This window comes from Budorcas taxicolor, chromosome 1 (assembly GCF_023091745.1).
Source record: "Budorcas taxicolor isolate Tak-1 chromosome 1, Takin1.1, whole genome shotgun sequence".
NCBI classification, from domain to species: domain Eukaryota; kingdom Metazoa; phylum Chordata; class Mammalia; order Artiodactyla; family Bovidae; genus Budorcas; species Budorcas taxicolor.
In genome coordinates this window covers 136957932-136971655 of record NC_068910.1, presented here as the reverse complement: position 1 = coordinate 136971655, position 13724 = coordinate 136957932, and the positions used below count along the sequence as shown (strand labels likewise).

The 13724-nt window shown below is 50.5% G+C and overlaps 1 protein-coding gene across 1 annotated transcript in view; it reads right to left on the bottom strand.

Moving 5' to 3' along the window:
* Positions 1–13724, bottom strand: part of XXYLT1 (xyloside xylosyltransferase 1) — a 178780-nt gene that overhangs the window by 37626 nt on the left and 127430 nt on the right. The gene's annotated exons all lie outside the window — the stretch shown is intronic.

The following is a 13724-nucleotide window of genomic DNA, read 5'->3' as shown; positions in this document are numbered from 1 at the left end:
GAGAAAGACAGAAGGGGTTTCTCAAGGTGGAGGCAAGTGAGGAGAAACCTCCCAGGAGGACAGGGCAGTACAAGCAGAGATGAGACGGTGAGTGCTTGGCACAGCAACAAGGGAGCGTGAGCATCCAGCCTGGCTGCAGTGACTGGGCCGTCACAAAGGGCTCAGATGCCAGAGTCCCTGGCGACCAAATTTCAGAACGTATCCAAGACTCAGTTACAGAATCAAGGTGAGGATCCCCTGGAGAACTCCCTGTGGACTCTGGGCCATTAGGCTGGTAACCTAACATCCTGCAGAAACTGCGCCCCACGTCAAATGCTCCCCAGGAAAACCATGGGAGCAGCCACCCTCTGTCTCCTCTACCTGGAGCCCTAAAGACAGCTGCCCCAACTCGTGCTCCCCCAAACAGAGCGCCTGCAGGATGATTCCTGCCTGAACAGACGGGAGAAGCCGAGAATCACCAGCCTCCCAACTCCTACCCACACCTAATCTCTTTTTATTTTCTTCCATGTAATCAATAAACCATTTTGAGCACCTCCTCTGCGTAAGGTTCTGTGTCAGGATTTGCGAGAAGGCCAAGAGGCCTCTGTCCAGAACACACGATATCCTGAATTCCACTTCACCCCTATTTCAAATTGCCCCTGCCTCTAGGCACTAGACCCCCATAAGTTTTTCAGGCACAAACTGCTTCCAGCTTCCACACCCCCAACTCAGAGTTCTCCCCCAGGGCCTCTTTGAGACCCAGGTCATTGTCATTTTCCTGACACCTAAGGCACAGAAGGGAATGGCAACCCACTCCTGTATTCTTGCTTGGAAAATCCCATGGACAGAGAAGCCTGGAGGGCCACAGTCCATGGGAGTCACAAGGAGTCAGACACGACTTGAGCACACATGCACTGATGCCGAAAACACATTTCCCCCACAAAGCCCCCAAGCATTCATGTTCTACAAGCATGTTATGAGCAGGAAAAAGTTCTTGCCAACTATAGTGCCGGGAGAACCTCCCTTTACAGTTTAATAACGAGGACCAGTATTGGACACGGAATCCTAATGACCCAAAACAAAACCATCTTATGCTGAAGCCAGCAGGACTTAGTTCAGTAATACTAAGGTATTAATCTCCATCAAGCTTGTCACTCCAGAATCAGGTAAAACTCGATAAAAAATATAAAGCTTTTGGAACTCTCAGGAAAGCAGCAATGGCTTATGAGCTTAGAAAAGCAGAGAGACATGAAGAAACTCTCCTTGTGGGCCCAGTGGAAACCCGTCCCTTGGAAGGGAAGAATGTACTCTACAGAGGGGGCGACACCTGCAGAAGGGGCTGCAGCCCAGTCTGGGAGGAACCCGGGGTCTGGCCTCTGTGATGTCATCCCCTGGGGCTGGGTGGACACTGAATTCTGGAGTGTGTGTGCAGAATGCCCTACTCATGTCCATGCCCACCTGTCAAATCCTACCTGTCTAAGGTAGGTGTGTGGTTGGCTCCCCCCAAACCCCCTCCTCACTCTCCTGTCGGGAGATCAAACCTGTGGGAACTGTTTCCCAGACTCCCTGGCAGCTGGTGGTCTGCACGTAAGTCAGGGTTCGCCAGCAAGCCTATGCAATGTTGGGGGAGGGAACGCACCTCCTGCTGTCTCGGTGGTCACCCCAAGCCCAGCCATCACGCTGGTGCTTCCAGGTATCAGAACAGCTTCTTGTCCAAACTCTAATGCCTGGTCTACAGCTTAGGGCTGAGATTCTTCAGCTTCCTGGAGAGTCCAGTAACAGCTGTGAGGCTGGCAGCTGTAGGGATCTAGAAGTCTTTCAAAAGGCTCAGTCTAGAGCCTGCCCTCCAGCCCCTCCACCAAAGCTATAAGCACTGAATTCCCAATACTAAACCCCTTCTGCTTACAAGATCTGGAGTGGATTCTGTTTCCAGCACTGACCTCTGGTGGATAAACCATCTGGATAAACCAAGCAAACTCAAATGCCACGGAACCACAGTAGAAACACTCCTAAAAGTGCCACCATTTAAAGGAGGATCACAAGGCTCAAGTGACATACTAGTCGGTCCCCAGGTCCCCAGGGCAGCTCGAGGGGAAGGCCCTGGGTGTTCTCACCTGGGAACTGAGAGGCAGGACAGGAAGAATGGGGGAGCATGCCTGTGGGGAGGGAGACGGGGCAAGGACCAGGCGAGTGTGTCAGTGCCAGGACCGGAGCTCGGTTACCTAGAGGGTGACAAACAAGGTCTGAACACTGGAGAAGTGGGGCCTGCAGCCAGACTCAAAAAGAGAAAGGCTGGAGCTGATGACGGGGCCAGTGGTGAGGAGCTGGGGTAGACTGCAGGGGGCTGAGAGTCAAGGCAGCTGAAGCATCCAGTGTCTGCCAGGCCCAGAGCTGGGATGCTGGAGCAGGCTGTTGATTAGTGCTGGGTCCGGGTGTCTGGAAGGCTCAGCAACAGGGAGAACCAACTGGGTCTGAGTGTGCTGAGTCTCCCTACACTGAGGCATCCCTGCCACCAAGGGAGAGGAATGCTGCATTCTGTTAGGTGACATCACTAACAGACCTCAAGGTCAAGAGAAGGAATGTGTGCTAATTAGGAGCCTAATCCATACTGTGCTGCGCTGTGCTTAGTCACTCAGTCACGCCCGCCTTTGCGACCCCATGGACTGTGGCCCGCCAGGCTCCTCTATCCAAGGGATTCTCCAGGCAAGAATACTGGAGTGGGTTGCCATGCCCTCCTCCAGGGGATCTTCCCAACCCAGGGACTGAACCCAGGTCTCTCACATTGCAGGTAGATTCTTTATCATCTGAGCCACCAGGGAAGCACAAGAATACTGGAGTGGGTAGCCTATCCCTTCTCCAGAGGCTCTTCCTGACCCAGGAATTGATACCAGGGTTTCCTGCATTGCAGGCGGTTTCTGTACCAGCTGAGCTACCAGGGAAGCCCCACACTATACTGGACCAATTGATGCATCTAAAAAGCTTGAGATTGCAGCAACACTTCTAGGCAAGTTCTAGTACTTTTTCCCCTCATAATTCTAATCAGGGTGCTTTAAGCCAGTGCTTCTCAGGCTTGAATGTGCATCTTTCACTTGGGGACAGGGGTCCTCACTTAAACGCAGGTTCTCATTCAGTAGATCCGGGGTCCAAGATTCTGTATTTCCGGTCCGACCACACTGTGAGTAGCCAGACTTGAAGCTTTGTAAGCATCAGTCAGCATGGGAACCACTTCCAGATGCACTGCCAGGTGCCAGGTGTGTCTGTTCCCTATTTCACAGATGCAGATTTCACATCAGCAAGAAGTTGAGAACTAGCCCAGGGCCACACAGGGGTAAGGAACAACTAACCAGCCTGCCAGCTCTCACTGCTGACAGATCTGTTTTCTGCTTCCCCTCACCCTACCCTGAGGCCTTTGGGAGAATGTGATTTAATTTCTCATTTCTGCAGACTCTAAAACCTGTGCCAGGAAGGAAGAGAGAGCTGGGGAGAAGTCGGGGAGGAGAGGAAGGGCACCAAGAGCCAACTGTCACCCGGGACCAGGTGAAGGTTGTTACGGAAACAGACCCTTGCTTGCCAGCTGACCCAGGCTTGTTGGTCCCTGCCCGCCAGGATCCAAGGAGGCCACTCATGGCAGAGCAATGCAAATGGCAGATAATCATTGGAAAGGATACTCAGACTCAACGGGAGCCAAAGAAATGAAAATCAAGCCAACAGTGAGCTATTACTGTCTACCCATCAGAGGGCCAACACTGACGAGGAAGCAACAACTCATGCTGTAGGGGAGGGGGGACAGGTACTCTCCCCACCTGCTAATGGGGATGAGAACTATTTTGGGGAACATCTTCTGGAAGCATCTATCAAAAATAAAAATACCATACCCTTTAGCTCAGCACTTTTACTCTTGGGAATCTCCCCAGGGGAAATAAAAGCAGTAGTTCACATATACAAGGATGTTTATGGAAGCAGCTTATGGATGTTTATAGAGATAATTATTTGCAAATCAAAAGCTGGAGACAAAGTGCATACCGATCAATAAAAGAATGGTTGAATAAAATAAAGTCCATCCCTTCTAGGGAATAAAAAGGATGAAATAAGAGGTACACTGGCTGACTTGGAGGGGTTTTTCTATGAAGTACTGATGAATGAGAAAAGCAGTGTACAGTGAATGCAATGACTATGGTCCCATTTTTGTAAAACGGTTTCTTTAAAAAAAATCTTGTACACATATATATGGAATTTAGAAAGATGGCAATGACGACCTTGTATGTAGGACAGCAGAAGAGACACAGATGTGTAGAGCGGACTTTTGGACTCTGTGGGAGAGGGAGAGGGTGGGATGATTTGGGAGAATGGCATTGTAACATGTATACTATCATGTAAGAATCGAATCGCCAGTCTATGTCTGACGCAGGATACAGCATGCTTGGGGCTGGTACATGGTGATGACCCAGAGAGATGTTATGGGGAGGGAGGTGGGAGGGGGGTTCATGTTTGGGAACGCATATACACCTGTGCTGGATTCATGTCAATGTATGGCAAAACCAATACAGTATTGTAAAGTAAAATAAAGTAAAAATAAAATAAATAAATAAATAAATAAATCTTGTACACAACTCTATGTGTTCATGTGTGTGGGTTTAACTGTATAATTTTTATAAGCACAAATAAAATATGGACAAATTCCAAGTTATTAAAATGAGTTATTTAGTATGGAGCTCGCACAGGGAAATGGAACAAAAACCAGAACAACCAGTGCATCTCTCCCTATGTCCTCCCTATGAGTGTGTGAGACAGACACACACACATACATTCCCGCACTGAAGAATGATGAAGTATGAAAAGGTCACAGTTCACACTCTCCTCCATCCACGCTTCCAACTCACAAGGCGGCTAGAAGGGCAGACCTGCCACTCTGCACACTGCTGTTTCCAGCAAACTTCTCCCATCGCCTGCAAGGTGTGAATCTGGAAATGAAATGTTATATATTCTCCCCTCTCCCGAGAACCCATTAGAATAGCCACGAGTCACAAGAGCTCAGCTGCACACAAACTAAGCTTTCCTTTTCTATAGAAAAGGCCTGTCTTTTCAAGGCCCTTGTTACTATCGCCACCACTACTATCCTCCCCACCCAGAGAAATGAAGGCTAAGACCAGAAGCACAGGCCCCGTGTAGGCAGAGAGGCCAGTGGCCTGCTCTTTCTCTGATCCTCTTCATCCTTTGGGTAGCCTCCCAGAGCTCCGTCCTAGATTTGCTCAGTCCTTGCAGGCATCTGTCCCCAAAGGCCACCATGGAAGGCACCATCAGAGGCCAGTAGGTGTAAAGGGAAATGGCTATCTCATTCCCCACCCGGGGGGTCATTCCCCCCTCCTCATCAGAGGAACACATCATTTCCAGAGAGAGAAAATTCACCCTGCCCCGGACAACATATTTTTTTTTCTGAAAACTCTGCTTTTTAATGAGTTCCTCTTTACATCATGGTGATTGTTGGCCTGTCCGAGTTTCTACTCTCTGGTCTAAGCCCTGCCCCACCTTCCGGAGCCATAAGGAACAAGCGCATTTCCTCTCTTACATGAGGACAGGGATCATGCCCCCCTGGGTTCTCTCTTATCTTGACTAAACATCCCCCGCTCTTCAGACTGGTGCTGAGCATACATCTCAGGAATTTCCTGATGGCAGCTCAAGCTGTTACTCTTCCAGTCAAGCCTGAGGATTTTGACAGACAGGATACCGGCAAAAAACCCACGTGCCCAAGCGGTCCAAAGGAATGACTCTGCACCATCTCTGGCAGAAAAAACTTGAAGGAGATACAGAGCAGGTTGGGGAGGAAGGCGATTCCAAAAGCCCTTCCAGTTCCCCAAGAGCTCTCCTCTGAAGAACGTGAAAGAAGCCCACCACTGGTGTTCCAACACAAATCACTGCAACCCAGCTTCCGGGCTCAGCCCCAAGCTCATCCCTCCAAGCTTGTCTGGTCTGGACTTACACAGGGAAGGCTGCACAGACTAAATCGGGGGTGAGCAAGGCCAGAGGAACCGAGAGAGGCAATTAAGATGTGTGTCCTGGAGAAGGCAATGCGCATCTTGGCTCCCTTACAGCTGCTTGCTGAAGGGCTGGGGGCAAGTGCGCTGGACATGCCAGGCTCGTCGGCTGGCTGTGGGCACAGGGCTGCCATGGGATAAATGAACCAATTCAGAATTTAGGGAGACCTGGTATTTTAGAGCCTCAATCTTAGAAAGAGCTATCAAGGATAACAACAGTGGGTCCACAGCATTTTAGAATTTCCCAAGAGGTGGAGGCAGTAAGGCTTCAAAATTTCGTTCCTTGAAGGAGGAATCTTGGTAGGGTTTTAAGAGCACTGTGTTCCTCAGGGATCTGCTAGTTATCAGCTGAGCAATATCGGGCGGGCAGGTCACTTACCTGCTTAGTTCTGCCTTCAATAAAAATAAAATTGCTTCCACGTAACAAAACAGAAATACAGATCCAATAAGGGGAAATTACTATGTACACTAGATTGCGGCGTGACTGGCAGTTGAAGGTATCCAGTAAGAGACTGGGGAGCTAGTAACTAACATGAAACTATGGTGACTGGGTGATAACTTTGAGCCGCTTTCCTCAACGAGATGAAAAGAATGGACTAGATGGAAACTCAGTGAGCATGAAAGCTGATGACAAGCATAAACGGGCCCCTAGCCCTGGCCCTGCACAGAGGAGGAGCCTGCCACCAGGAGATGGTCTGAGGACATTCCACAGCCATCAGCTGGATGCTCCCAAGAGAGAAGGGGCCGTTTCATCCCCACTCCCCTGGAACAATGCTGAGTCTCTTGAATGCCTCTTTTGTTCTGTGCAGCACAAAAATCACAAACATTTTTTAACTATCCTGGGTTTTTTGAGCTGTTTGTTCTTTTCTCAAAGGTCCTAAGATCACAGAAAGGCTTCCAAGAACAATAGCTGGTAACCTGCTCTGTGCAGTTGAAACAACAAGGCTGAGGGTTTCTGGCTGAAGGAGAGAAGGCTGGCCGAGGGGCCCAGGCAGGACCGGTGGGGTGCAGCCCTGCCCCTGGGCTCCCCCTGGGATGGGGAGCTCCCACTGGGTCTGCAGGATTCCTGCGGGATGCCTTGGGCCCTTGCTGATTTCTCCAGGATCAGATTCCAGTCAAAACTCACATGGTCTCCTCCTGCTCTCTGAAAATGAGAAGCTTAGGTTTCTACCCTATCTGCTAAGGCCTCCATCAAGGCCCCAGGAAGGCGGTGATCTGTTCCAAGAAGGGAAGAGCCTAGATGTCCAGGAAAGGGCCCTCACCCCTCCCACTTTGCTGCTGCTGCTGTTCTTTCCTCTTGGGGTGTCCTCCGTCTGAATACCTCTCTCACCCCTCTGCTGCCCAGATGTCCCCTCATGGACCACAGAGAAGGACAGCTTGGTAAAGAGCCTCAGACTGTGCGTGGAAACATGGCTCCACTACTTCCTGGCTCTAAGGCTGACCTTGAATGAGCATGTTGACGATGCGCCTCAGTGTTCTCATCTGGAAAACGGGATTGAACAGAACTGCTGTGAGGATTCAATAACATTCTGTTGCAGGAAGGGGGACCCCTTTCAGGGTCCGAAACTGGGTTCTTGTCTAACACTCGGAAATGAATTGTCCGAGGAGACACACGTGCTGACAAAGCAAGAGATTTTATTGGGAAAGGGTGCCCGGGTGGAGAACAGTAGGGTAAGGGAACCCAGGAGAACCGCTCTGCCACTTTCAGTCTAGGGTTTTATGGTGATGGGATTAGTTTCCGGGTTGTCATTAGCCAATCATTCTGACTCAGAGTCCTTCCTGGTGGTGCACGCCTTGTTCAGCCAAGAGAGAAGGATTCTGGGAGGTGGTTGGACATGTGGTGTACCCTTTTGACCTTCCCGAACTCTTCTGGTTGGTGGAGGCTTATTAGTTGTGTTCCTTACCAGAACCTCCTGTCATAAAACAACTCGTGCAAATGGTTACTGTGGTGCCTGGCCAGGGTGGGCGGTTTCAATCACTATGCTTCCCCTAACAATTGCATATAAATGCTCAGCACAGTGCCTGGGTCCAGGATGTGTACCAAAAAATAGTAACTGTATCATTAACTGATGAGTGACTAAGCACAGGCAAGAAGGGGCTCCCTCTAGTGCAGAGAGGAAGTGAAGGAAGTCTGGGTCCCTGCATCAGAGCAGGTACAGAGAGGCCCCCCAGGGCCCCCTGTTCATCTCATCTCTGCTCCTTCACTTTCTACGAGCCTGCACACCCTCCCCAAGACCCTGCAGGGCACAGATGCTCTGGGCATTTGCTCCTCTGCTGAACAGCCCTTGAAGGCCCCTTGGCTGCCCAGCCCAACCCACTCTTCCATCGTCTCTGGTCCCTAAACCTGCTCTGGATTTTCTAACCGATGGGGCTTGGGGCTGAGACATGTTGATCACACACCAGAAAATGACACCTTGAACTAGAAAGGCTGAAGGCCTGCAGCTGAGACTCCATGAAAAATGGGGTAGAAACCTAAGCTTCACCCCAGCTCTGCCTTCAACTGACCATGAGAACTTAAACAAGGCTGCCCCTTCTGCAGGCCCCAGGCTCCTCATCTATGAATAGTGAGGGCAAGACCCGGTCATCTCCAAAGGCACTTCTAGCCCTGAGGTCCCTGAGAAACTCAAGACTCCTGGGCCCTTGTTTATCATCCTCTACTCCACCCCTACACTGCGCAGATCGGGAAGGGAGGCTCTCTGATCTCCCTGCTCCAGCCCCTTCTCCCCAGGCTCCAGGGGAAGGTGGAAAAACCAGCTCAGTGTCTAGCCAGGAAGTAGCCCCTGGCTGAGCACCGGCAGCCAGGCCCAGCAGAGCCCACAAGAGGATGCGAAGGCTAGCTCCTGAGGGCTGCTCCCCACTTCCCCTGAGCACAGGCTCAACTCCCCTGAAGGCAAGTCCCTCCAAGGGGAGAGGGGCCTGGAAGAGGTGACAGCCAGCACTAGTCACCACAAATTAGCAGGGGAGCTGAGAGAAGGAGGGAGGAGAGTCCTGGCACATAAACCTGCCCCACCAGCGTGACAGCTAGGACAGCCACGCGACCCTCGGCGTGACAGCGCCCGAGAAGGACAAGAGCATCTGGTGTCCCAGCACTGCTGGGCCTGGGACTGCCTGCAGCACTCCGACAAGAGCGCTGCGCTCACTGTGCCCAGGGCGGGGTGTGTGACACGCTGGAAAGGATACGGGGCTATGAGCCAGGAGGCCCGGGTACCAGCCAGGCTCTGCACGAACCAGCTGGGTAACCTTGACAGTCACTTTCCTCTGGTCTCATTTCCCTACACTGAAAAATGAAGGAGGTGGATGAGAAGATTTCAGTGTTCCCATTCAGCTGTGATGTTCTATAATTTTCCTAAATGGGAATGAGAATCAGATCTAATCAGCTAGAACGAATTCAACCAATATTTTTAGGTATCTTTAACTTGCCAAAAAAAAAAGATTCTACATATTTTTTTTCTAAATGCTTGGGGATGCTACAGATAGAAGGAGGAGTCTATTGCAATAGATAACACCCGCTCCCCCCCACCCCCGGCCCCGCCACTGAAGCACAAGAGGCTTGCCTGAGGCCTGCCATTGGCATCCACTCCCTAGGGCCTCTCTGTCAGCAAGCCCACCCACCACTCTGAGCTTGCTGACAGCTAGAGTGGGATTAACCTGTATCAATCTTCCCTCTTCCGACTGATGAGGCTTTGGGGATTCTGGGAGAGCATGGAGGTACTACTGCCTGAGTCATTAACATCTGTAACATAACAGAGAACTCTCCCCAGAGCATCTCTGGAGGCAGAAGACAAGCGAGTCCCAAGGGCTGGAAGGCCTTCATCTGAGGAAGCTCATCCACTGAATTATTAATGAAATGCTGAATACTGCTCAAGTCTCCCATGACAGACGGGTTTTGCGAACTGATGGTTCCGAGGCCAATTAAGAAATGATTGTGGATTCCAAGGCAGTGCCACCAACAGCGAGTGTCTCCAGAATCCGCTGCAGGAAATTTGGTCAGCCGTCTCCTTGGACATGGGCTTGATAATGGTACAGGAAGGGGTGCCACATGTTACAGGCTCTGGAACCGCTGCCCTACACCAAACTTCTGTCCTCTGACCCAGAGCATCACCAGAGCTGTGGTTACAGAAAACTAGAGCAACAGGGCCTCCCTGGGTCTCTGGACGAGCAGGCCTTGCGGAGTCTCAAAGCCTCAGCAAAGTAGGGGCCATGTGACAAACGGAATATGATTTTTAAAGTTTCAGAAAGTTACACTCAACAAAACCAGCCCAGAGTGTGTACTCCAGAACTCCTCAGAGCCTTTACTGTGCTATGTGAATTGAGAAGGGGGGAATAAAATGTTCAATTTCCCAAACTTATCTCCTCATGAAATCCTTTTCTCCAGACATGCTCTAGGATTGGTTTTCTGTGGAGCTAACCCTGAGCAGTGTGGCCCCAGACCCCACAACCTTGATTTTACAGATGGAAAGACTGAAGACCAGAGCAGGCACACAGTGAGCAAGAGCCTGAGTACAGCCCCTTGTGCTATGTGGTAATGTTCCAGGTGCTTGGCAGCCGCTCTGGACTACATGCCAAGGCTTTCTCCAGGAACTGACAAGAGAGCCGGGGACTGAAACGCTTCTGGGAAAACGATAGGTATGAATGCAAGCCCTAGGACTGACCTGGACGGACACGGTTTGCAGTAACAGCATGAGAGAGCTCTGAGAACTTCTGGCTTGGCACAGAACACTTTTTTCTTTTTTCCTGTTAATAATTTGCCTAATGCTTCTATGTCGACCTTGCTAGAATTCGAACTCTATGGGGGTAGGGACCACATCTGTTTTGTTCACGAACGCAGCCCCAACCCGAGCACAAGGCCTGGCAAGCAGACAATACTCGGTAAATATCTGCTGACTGATGGACAAATGAGCACGTCTTACTATCTACTTCCAGGAACCCAAGACACTTTGATAATGAGTCCTCTTGCCTCCAGACAAAAGCCCCATGGAGTAATGGATACAGACGGCTCCTCAGCGCTGTGGGGCTGCCCCTGCTGCTTGGGGACGTGGTCAGCCAGGCTCCCACTAGAGCCGATCAGAGCACGGAAAGGGCTTGGCTCCAGAAAGGCTGGAGTCAGAGCCAGCACTGAAACCGTTTTTTCCAGGGATGCAAGACACATCTGTATTTCCTAACATTATAGTGCAGGGTGAGCAAGGCAGCCATGAGTTATCTGAAGCATGTGGGAGAAAACAGATGTAGTAAGAATAAAAGGTATTCCTTGAAAGAATAAAAGGTATTCTTTCCAGCCAATTCAGGATCCATTCACTTATTACATATTTATTGAGCAATTACTCATGAGAAAAAAGAAAAAAATGAAAGGCTTGGTCTCCACCCTCAAGAAGCTCATGGCCTAGAATGAGAGAAAAGATGCATATAGAAGTAACCACAGAGCAAGGAAGGCAGTGTTACCAGAGATACACAGGGAAACTCTTGCCCAAGAACAAGACGAAGAGCCTGATTTTGATAGAAAGCTGCAGCAACATTAAATCTGGGGCCTGAAAAAGGATGCCTGTAGCCGCCACTCCTCCCTTTGACTAGAACAGTCTCCAGAATGTAAAGGATGGGGGAAAGGTGAGGAAAGCCTGGGCCTGGACTCCTTTCATCCCATCGTCTTCCTCTGGGGGGCTCAGCAGGGAGGACAAAGCCCAGGGCAGCCTCCTCAGGAAGCTCCATGAAGCCTCCAGATACTAGCCAATGTAAAGTGCCCTGACCAGCAGGGTGCGGGAGGAACCTTCAAGGAGGTGGGGAACAGCAGAGGCCAGGGTGAGCAGAGTGGAGCTGTGGCCACTGTCTTCCAAGCTGGCCACCTGATTCAAACCTCCTGGGTGGGGAGTGAGCCCCAGTGGGAATCCAAGCTCAGTGGACTCCCCAGGAGTACTGGGTGACCCCCAGGCTTCCGAATACAAATTATCTCAACAAAGAAACCTCATTGCTTTTCAACCCTATCTGAAAGAAGCTGAAGTGTCCACTGGCAGAGTCTGTGGCCAGGAGTGGGGTCAGACAGGCAAGGTCCTGATGGCGCCAGTCTGGAAGCAGGGGCTGAGCCCCATGTGAGAACAGCCCAAGGAGTCAGTGGCTTCGTCCACACACATCCATCACGACAGCAGAGCTCGATGAGACAACAGTGCCGCTGACAAGGGAGAGTGGGCAGAGGGCAGTTCTGGGCAAGACAGACAACAGAGAGCCCTGATGTGAGTTCTGACCTGTCACAAAATGGTCTCTTCTGAAAAGTTACGGTGAAAACAGCAGAGAGGTCTGGAGATGAAAATGGGGCTGCTGTTCCTTGAGGGCTTAATATAATCAATAGTTGGGCCTCCTGAGCTCAACTAAGGATGGCCTTTAATATGCCTATGCCCGCTGAGCTCCCTGAAAGGGAGAGATGCAGACGAACACAGTGTCTGCCCAGGAAGCACAGCAGTGGGCCCTGAGCGGGGCCAGACAGACAAGGGACATCGTGAAACCCACGTAAGGGTACAGAATCTAGACTGCAGCTGGAAGCACTGGTGTGGGGACTAGCCAGGGGCCTCCCAGAGCTGGTCTCCAGCCAGGCAGGGGGCTGGCGTCTTCACCCCAGGTTCCCATGCCCCACAGATGCCTCCAGCTGACTCTGAGCTCTCACGAGATGCTCACGACAACTGTAGCTGAAATCCGAGCTGGCCGAGGGCATCTGACTCCACAGGCTGCTGCTGCAAAATACATTACATGGTTCGCCAAATCTATTTTTTTTCCTTGGTCTCCAAGAAGCTAAGTGCTGACTGAATTCTCAATCAAAGCAATTAAATATCTTCTTGCTTTCTCTTCCTACATTAAAAAAAAAGTCTTTTCTTTCTCTATTTTAACTTTACCAATATTTCCTTTATTAGATGCCACCTTAAAAATCTTTGCAAGTGGATGGGACCTGAGGTATACATAAATCAATAAAAATATGTGAATTAAATTTTTGATTCAAGCAACTTTTTGGCAAGCCCATGACAACCCTTGAGATCACAGAGAAAGATAGCAGGGAGGACCACAAAACCACATCTAGGAATTATTGCTCTGCAGTCAGCAAATGAAAAACGTCAAAAGTGACAAACGGCCACATCACATACCCACTCTATAAGGTTATTTTTAAATTTCTCTTCGACGCAGAGGAGACACAAGACCTTCCTTGAGCAAGCTAATGCAGTTTTTCCTTTTCTTTTTTTAATGAGTTGCATTCCACTCCTAACTCAGGGAGGTGGAAACCCACTCGCCCTGTCAACCTAAGGCAGGGTAAGGCCCCTCCCCACAAAGGCCTCCAGAGCTCATCTGAAGAAGCCACATCACACACTATAGCAGCTGGGGTGGAGGGAGTGGTATTTGTTCAACCACCCACCCTCCTGGTGCTGGGCTGGCCCACAGGTGCAGACACCATCTGCAGCTGGGAGCACACAGTCCAACGGGCACTAACAGATCACATCCCCTGTGGCGAAGGAAGGTCAGGATAAACCAGATGGGTCATTCTGCAGCTCCCTCATCCAGAGAGACTGTCCTCACAGATTCTGTGTGCCCAGTACTGTGTCGAGTGCTAAAGACACGGAAATGATGAAGACACAAGTCCTGTTCTCTAGAAGGAGCTCATGGATTTAGAGTGGACTTTCCAACTCTGACATGCCTCAGTTCTGTTCACCCTTGGCAAAGACCCCACAGGACAAGTGACTT